The sequence below is a fragment of the Pteropus alecto genome, unplaced genomic scaffold (genome assembly GCF_000325575.1).
Source record: "Pteropus alecto unplaced genomic scaffold, ASM32557v1 scaffold95, whole genome shotgun sequence".
Taxonomy (NCBI): Eukaryota; Metazoa; Chordata; class Mammalia; order Chiroptera; family Pteropodidae; genus Pteropus; species Pteropus alecto.
The window spans coordinates 9631799-9640303 of NW_006441071.1; the positions used below are offsets into that span (position 1 = coordinate 9631799).

The 8505-nt window shown below is 35.4% G+C and overlaps 1 pseudogene; it reads right to left on the bottom strand.

Moving 5' to 3' along the window:
- Positions 1-290: 290 nt before the first annotated feature.
- On the bottom strand, positions 291-409 carry LOC112485113 (annotated as a pseudogene).
- Positions 410-8505: the final 8096 nt, after the last annotated feature.

The window sequence follows — 8505 nt, forward strand, 5'->3', positions numbered from 1 at the left end:
TAAGAAGAATTCTCAATTTCATACATATAAATACACACTTTCTTTTAAACAATTACACAATGCCAATTGGTAGAATAATGTTAATCTTCTGACATTTGCATCTGATATTTTCACTCATGATATTTCAAGACCAGATAAAATGCGAAACACCTATCATAACTCTCGATGCCTTTGATTTTTCTTCTTCTTCTTCTTCTTTTTTTTTTTTTTTTTAGGCAAGGCAACCCTCAGTTGACCTCACAGATTGCAAGGACTTTGTCAGCTTACAATCCATTATTTTTTATTTTTTACACCTACAGCACCTGGTCTTCCTAGGTGGAATCCCATCCAAGTACTAACCAGGCCCAACCCAGCTTAGCTTCCAAGATTTGACAGGATCGAGCTTGTTCAGGGTGGCATGGCCATTGACACCTTTGATTTCTTGATGCTACCCTTCTCCTCTCACTCTCTACATCTGAGATTTTCAGGTACTGAAAAATAACATACTCTCTTTTGTCCAGATTGTTATATATGCTGTTCCTTCTGTTCCCACTCTTCCTCTGGCTCTCCTCAAATAAAATCTTGGGGTCAAAGTGGATTTCTCAGGGATCTCTTCTGTGACCCTTCACCATAGGTTTGCTCCCCTATTATATGATCCCTTTGTATCTAGGTTTCCTTCCTAACACTCATAGTACCTATAAGTACTTGTTCAATGTTTATCTTCTGGAATTTTTCACTATATCTTACACATAGTGGGTGCTCAATGATTATTTGAAAAATTAATGAATGAAGGCATTTCTGTAGTAAAGCAAGTGTTGGATTAATCATTATCAAAACAAGACAATATAATGAAAATATATTTTGGTTTAGTGAGCCAGTTTGGTATTTGCAATTAGGTATGCCCTTTAGGCTCTGTCTCAGTTGCCATGTTCATGGCATTACTTATGGTACCTGGAACTATATATAATAGAAAACTAACTTAAAACAGAATTCATTGGTTCACATAGTGGAAAGGCCAGAAAGCAGAGTGGGATTTGGGGTAATCTGATCCACTTCACTTCGCAGACACTAGCCATGGTATTACCTTCATCCCCAGATTTGCTCCCTTGTGGTTGTGGGATGGTTTTAGTAGCAATTAAGGGTACATGCTTCCTCAGTCATGTCTAGTGAGAGAGAGTAAGAGAGACTTTCTCTTCTATGAATACCTCATAAAAGTGAGAAAACTTTTTTTTTTTCCTGAAATAGCAAGGCTCACTTCCCTTTGTATCTCATTAGTTCTAATCCAGCCATGTGCCTGTTTCTGAAGTACTTTCTATCACTGGAAAGAGCTTATTGGCTTACACCCTAGCTCCTGGATCAACCATTGATATAGAGAGTGTGTTTCTTATGATTGGTTTTCTGGGCCTGCTCTTGGAGTGTCCTATACCTCATTCTAAATGGCAATGGATGAGAAGGAAAGGGCTACTACTATCACATGCTCAAAATTGCACCAATATTATTCTCACATTCTTTGGTTAAAAAAAATAATAATAAAGGTTAGTCAAATATTATATCAAAACCAAGATCTATTCTGGGAGAAAGGTAGAAATTCTCCTTGCAAGAGAGAAGTACAGGAAACGTTTGTGATTCCACATCTTCTTTGCTCAGTCAGAGATAGAGGTAGTAAGCAGGACAGGGAAGGGAATGAGGCATCATGGGTCCCCCAGTAAATCTGTTTCTTCTGTGCGATAGCAAATTCTAGCCCCCCTTTCATATTCAAAAGAACACATTTAACACTGATGGAATGAAGGGATCTTGACTGGTAACTCAGGTTGTTGAATTAAAACAAAGATTAAAGTTTTACTTAAGGAACATTTGATCATCATTACATTTTAAGAGGTTTAAAATCGTTGGTTTTTCCATGCTGAAGTTTTACTTTCCATCACTTTTTTTGTGTGTGATCTTTTGGAAATCTAAATGCACTCTAAGGTTAAAAATGGTCTTCTTTTCTGAGAATCATTTTTTTTTTTCCCTTTTTGGACTGTAGCATTCCCTTCTGTTTTGTCCTCCATATGTCCCCATAAATATAATTCTGGCACTGAAATCCAGACAGCTCTTTCCAACACTTGCACACTCAGCATTAAGCCACTAAGATATGAGATCATGTTAGCTCTGTGCCATTTAATTATTTTACATTGCTTTAACAAATGAGTATTGAGTGCCTACTATGTGTGAGACACTGCACCAGGTGCTCAGAGCTGTATATGAAATATACTTCTTATCTTTGAAGAACTTACAATAGCATAAGGAGCACAGTTGAGCAAAATGAATGGTGCCCAAAATAAGTGTTAAAGATAGTGAATTGATGAGAGGTTGCTTATGTGGTTGTGAAATGCTTTAGGAAGAAATGCTTGAGATAAGATATAGAGTGGACATGGTTTGATTTGGGTTGAGCAGAGAGAATCATCACTTCAAGAAAGCAGAAGAAAAATTTAAGGAGGTAGGATTGAGTAAGGAAATATTGAATATAGAAAAAGCTAGAAAGAGTTTAGGATCCTTGTGGTGGAATGATAAATTCTCAACTTGGAAAAAAGAAATCTGGACCAGATTACAGAGGGCCTAGAGTGCTCTGTTTAAGAACTTTGAATGTTTTTCTGAAGGAGTAGTAAGCCAGAGAAGATTTGGCAGCTATATTTAGGGAATAAAAATGATGAAAGTTATGTCTCCAAAAGATCCCTGTGTGTGAAAAGATATAGCCAAGAGAGAGTCAAGATTAGAGAATATTATTATAGTGCTATTATGTCAAGGAAAGGACAGTGGAGGTGGCAAAGAGTTAGTGAAGAAGAGAAGAATCAGCGACAATTAAGAAGGAATGGGTGACCAGGGCTTAAATTGTTAACCTATATGACTGATTTTACTCTGACTGCCGTTAATAATGTAGGGACACACAAGGAGGTGCCAATGTAGTTCCACGCTCTAGCTTCATGTTAGAATTACCTACAGAGTTTTTATGTTTTGGTTTTTGTTTTTTTAATACTACTATTTGGGCTCATTCCAAATAATTTTCTTGAGTGGGGACCTTGACATTGGCATTTTTTAAAAGCAAATCGTGAAAAGGGTTAAGAACCACTGGGAAAGATGATGGTAAGTTCAATTTCTGTAAAAATCCTCTCACCTTATTGCACGGTATTATTTTGTTGCTATTTTTTAAAGGGAAGGAGGCAGGGGCCAAATTAAAGAAATGTCCTGCTTCTGTCATGGTTGATGCAGTTCAGGAGCTTGATAGCTGTTCCTCTATTGTGAAGCATGTTACACAGCTCCTATTCTTGATCCTGACTTTAAAAATACAATCCAGTTCAAACAGTGTGCTGTTATTTTTCAAAGGAATTTACACATAACCCACTAGTCATTTCTATATTCTAAAATTTAAAAAAAAAAAAAAATGCTTTCTTTTCTTTCAGGATTGTTCATCTGCTTCTTTTTTTTTGTAAAAATAAATAAATAAATAAATAAATAACCCATACATATTGTTTCATTTGTTTAAGAGGAAAAACACTGTAAAAGTGTAGTAATCAGCTGCATTAAACATTTATAACTTTGAGTATCAGTCCAAACTGTGAGGCTTTTCTTTTTCTTTCTTTTTTCTCTTGAAGAGAAATCATCTTATGCTTTATATGGATAAACATCAGGAGGTGATAGACTTTATTCATGGCTGTTTCCCTGCATAAATGCTTTATTCTTCAAGAAAAACATTTCTAATCAAGAGCTTTATCCCCATTACTCACCCCCTACTCTGTTCACACGGGGAGGTCAGCATCTTATGTTTCTGACATTGTAATTTATTGCTGTTGGAAAGATTGAGTATTTGTATAGAATTTCCACCATAATTCAGTTTTGTTGCAAAGTCTTACCAAGTATAACTTTTTAAGAATACTTTCTGAAGAATACTCGGTAGAATTCTAAAATGGCCAAATATATTTGGGCACAGCAAATGGGTATAAATATAAATAGTACAGGGACAGATTTAATGCAAAATAAGGTGTGTGTATATATGCATAGATATGCAAATGAATGCTATATGTAGGTCTAAGACATGGGTTTCTTTTTTTCTTCAGCAAAGGACAGTTACATTTGAGAGGATTTAACGAGTTAGTACTATATATGTTACAGGAGTTAGATGTGTGTGAAGACTTTTTTTTTTTTAATTAAAAGGCACATAATTTAGATTTTAAGTTCTGATGTTCCAAATGTAATGAATTTTTTTTTAAATTTTTTGTCTCTTTGCCTTGTGTTTTGAAAATAAGTTTCTATGGAAGACAATAAAAAGACAGAAACAGCCTCTCAGAGGAAGAAAGCATTATTCTGTGAAAGGCTCAGGGGAAGTTTACAATCCAGAGCACACCTGAGGGAACTCAAGAAAGGGCACTTCCTTTTCCCTGAATGTGAGGATTTATGCAGGTGATTGTCTTCCAAATGAGTGTTTCCTCTGTCCTTTACCAATTATCCAGTGGCTGTCATACTAGAATAACTGAGTCCAAGAGCTTGAAGGGGTACCTCTGAGTATCTATTCATCCAAACAGATGGTATCTCAAGATCTCCTGTTAAGAAGGCAGCCCATCTCCTGTCTCCAGGAATCCATAAGTAACCTTTACTTTCTCTCAAATATTTAAACAAATTCAACCAACTTTTTCTATTCCGGCCTCAGTGGAGCTAAAGCACAGTGGCCTCCATTTTTCTAATAAGTCTTTTATACTTTTGAAGAGTTGTAATATCCTTCTTCAGCCACCTCTTTCCTAGACAAAATAATACAAATGTCTTTATCCTTTTGTCAAGGATCCCCTCTATCAATTCATTGTTCTTGCCTTATGTACTGGCTAATTTTTCATCATCCTTTTTAAAGTATAACAGCCCAAAGTAAACATCAATTTTCCATAAAACTACAGAAAATGAAACTGAGAAAGAATGTGGTTGTCTGTATTTTGCATCTGTAGTAATAATCAATTTTGGTAACATTCATTAGTATACCTTGTATTTCTTAAATAGGTTATTCCTGTTATTTATTTTTTTTTTTATTTAATCTGAAACCTGATCTCTCGAGGCCATTGTTTTTAATCTACATTGTACAGCTAACAAAGAAATGCAGTTAACCAAAGCCCCCCCCCAAAAAAAAACAGAAAGCAAAACAATTAAGACCGAGAAAAAGGACTTCTCTGCATACTAACTAGTAGTGTGTCATTTTTAAAACTCATTGTTTCCTCCAATCGGGACATCTCTCTAAAGCCCAAATCCAACTCTTGCACTCTTTACCTGGGCATTTTTCATTTTTCAGCTGAAATGGCCCATCTTCTGGAAAGGACCTTTCTGAAACTCCCACATCTCGCTCACACATTCTCACATATCACCCCTGTTATGAGCTCCCAAAGAATCCTGCACATCTCCTACACTAACCAAAAACCTATATTTTGTTAGCAAAAATATCTATTTTAAAGCATCACTCATTGCTTCATATTGTATAATCACTAGAGTGGAGCAAGTGGCAACTACACATTTCTGAGCCTGCAAACATGATGATGCAGTAGGTCCACCCTACAAACACTAACAGTTGCTCTGGAATGGAAGCCAGTGGCAGTTCAGTTGATTCTTCTCTGCTTACACCTTGATTGCTTATATCAATTTTGGGACTTCAGGGTACAACATATTGAGGGTAGGTAAATTTAATTTTTTAAATTATTTTAATTCCTTTTCTTCCCTTACTCTTTGCCCTCACACAGCTTGATTGCCTACCTATGACCAGTAGAATTAGCTTACTTGTGGCTTCCTAGAATGCAGAATCCCATGATCACCATGTAGTTATTGTAAAGGAACTTAGGATCAAATAAAGCTCCATTTACTCATGTTTTTTGATTTGCAACAGTGGGTGAATATGTGTTTGTATGCTTGTGTTAAATATCAGTCCAATATTCATATTTATCTGTAGTTGATATGGTTTAAGAGTGAAGTTTGAAAATACTATTGGACAGTTAATTCAAGAAAAATAGTTCTGGGTACCTTTTTATAGGATAATGCAAATAAAACGGAATCCTTTGATTACAATTATTGATATTAACATGCTGAATTTTTAGTTATATGTTCCAAGTTCCATAAATTTTATATATAAGAACAAACATCATCAGTCTGTTTTTTCAGCAAGTATTTATTAAAGATTAGTACTTACTCTATAGAAGTGGACAAAACAAATGAAGTCTCTGATCTCATGAAGCAAGGGAGGAATAATCTATCTATATCTATCTGTCCATCCGTCTGTCTGCCTGCCTGTCTGTCTATGTATCATTTACCTATTCCTGAACAGCCTTTCAGACATCATTTAGGCAGGCAAGGATGTGAATGAAGTACGGAAGCAATGTTGTCATTATGATAGACTTTGAAATTTATTTCAAGTGTGATAAAATCTCATTAGAGGATTTAGAGCAGGAGAGCATTTTTACTGATGTGTAAAGCTTACAGTATAGGAAGCAAGAGAGGAAGAAGGGGGACCATGTAGGAGACCTTTGCTGGGCTCCAGACAAGAGATGATGGTGGCTTGAACTTGGATGTTGAGGTGAAAGTGCTGAGAAGAAGATGGACCTAGGACTTGCTGCGAAAGTAGATCAGACAGGATTTCCTAATTGTCTGGATGTGGAATGGGAAGAAAGAGAGATGTCAAGGATTTCAAGGTTTCTAGCCTGAGTACCTGGGTGAAGAGCAGTACTATTGACTGTAATAAAGAACACAGAGATAGGAAATGGAGGTGGGAGATCAATAATTTGATTAAGGTCGGGCTAAATTTGAGATAGCTACTAGATACAAATTAGAACTATCATAATATTGTTAGCTACATGAATCTAGATTTTAGTAGAAAGTTCAGTGTTTAAAATTATAAATGTAAAGTTAACAGCCTATAGATGAAATTGAAGGAGTGGCCAAATGGTAAGAAGAAAATTAGGGAAATGTGGTAAATCAGGACAGTAATGAGAGCGTTTCAGGTAGGTATCTACTTTCTTTCTCTCCCCTCTGTCTCTGTCTCCTTTCTCTGCCCCTCCTACCCCCACTCACCCTTAACTTAAATGAATGGCTTAATACTACCACTCCAAAATTTATCTTTTAAACAATGAGTGCTTCTAGTCTATCCCAAATAGGATTCAACTATCAAAACTTTTCTGAAGTAACTATTGGGAAGAAAACTGAAACTCTGAAGCTATCTTCCAAAGTCTATTTGCTGTGGTCAGAAACTGCAAATAATATTTGAGAAAGTAAGCAATCTTTGATTCTAGTGTGGACTCTGAGACTTACAAGCTTAAACAACTAAACTAACCACTCTGAACCAAGTTTTCATATCTCTAAAGGTTCAGAATGGCAAAGGAATAGCTTTTAGAGTATTTCTAGCTCTAAAAGAACAGGATTCTGACTTTTATTGACTTCAACTGAGTATATAGGATTCTGGGGAGTTCTATGTATTGAAAAAAATTGATGCTTTTTCAACTCTATACAGTTTTATAACTGTATGTGTGATATGTTATATGCTATCATGACATCTGAAAATGTTTTCATTACAAAGATAGTTTCTGTTATGTAAAAAAATCTTCCTACCCCAGTACAATGACAACTTGTTTGATAAACTTCATCATGCCCATTTTTTTCCCCAGAAGGTGACTAAAGTAGTGCATATAAGCAGATGGTCTTGCCCCACAGCTTCCTCCTTAACTGGACTCACATACCCTTCTCCATATGTTCCTAAATTAAAATGTTGGATGTCAATTGTGAGGAAAATGTTGGAGAACTCTTAACTTTGTGCTTAAATTTTGTCCTAGGTTTTTTTTTTTTTCAACCTATCTCCTAAACATGCATAATCTCTAAGTTGTGACCCTGATTTGAGGATGAGGAAGGCAGTTTGTAGAGATTCTTAGTAGGTATTTTTCCCCATCCCATTTAGTGAGAAATGTCAAGATAACATTAGAAACTAACAATTTTGATTTGCATATCATTAGTAGTGATATGCAAGCCACTTAATCTCTCTGACCCTCCATTTTCTCAAATGTAAAGTAGGTATACTAATATCTAGTTTTCACAATTTTTATAAAGGTTGATGAGTTAACATTGGCAAAGCACCTAACATAGTATCTCAACCATGATAGGCAATCAGTAAATGCTAGTTCCAGTATTACCCTTCCTTCTGTGCCTCCATTCATTCTTGAACTCAGGGAATGGACATGTCAAATAAACAAGATTGAACACAGAAAATTTCTGTTTGCCTTAAGGATTAGCATTTTCATTTAGTTTATGATTCCAGGCAAAATCAAAATTCAAATTACACAAATTTTTGGTATAGTTCAAAATATCAACACACGGAAGACAATTCCACAATATTTACAATTTTTCATGCTAAATATTTAGAGTGACATAATATTTTCAGTAGCAGTTGAACTCTTAAATAAAGAATTTTGAGAAAAAAATAATAAAGCTTATGTGGATGAGATAATGTTATAATGAGAACCATACCTGTCACATTTA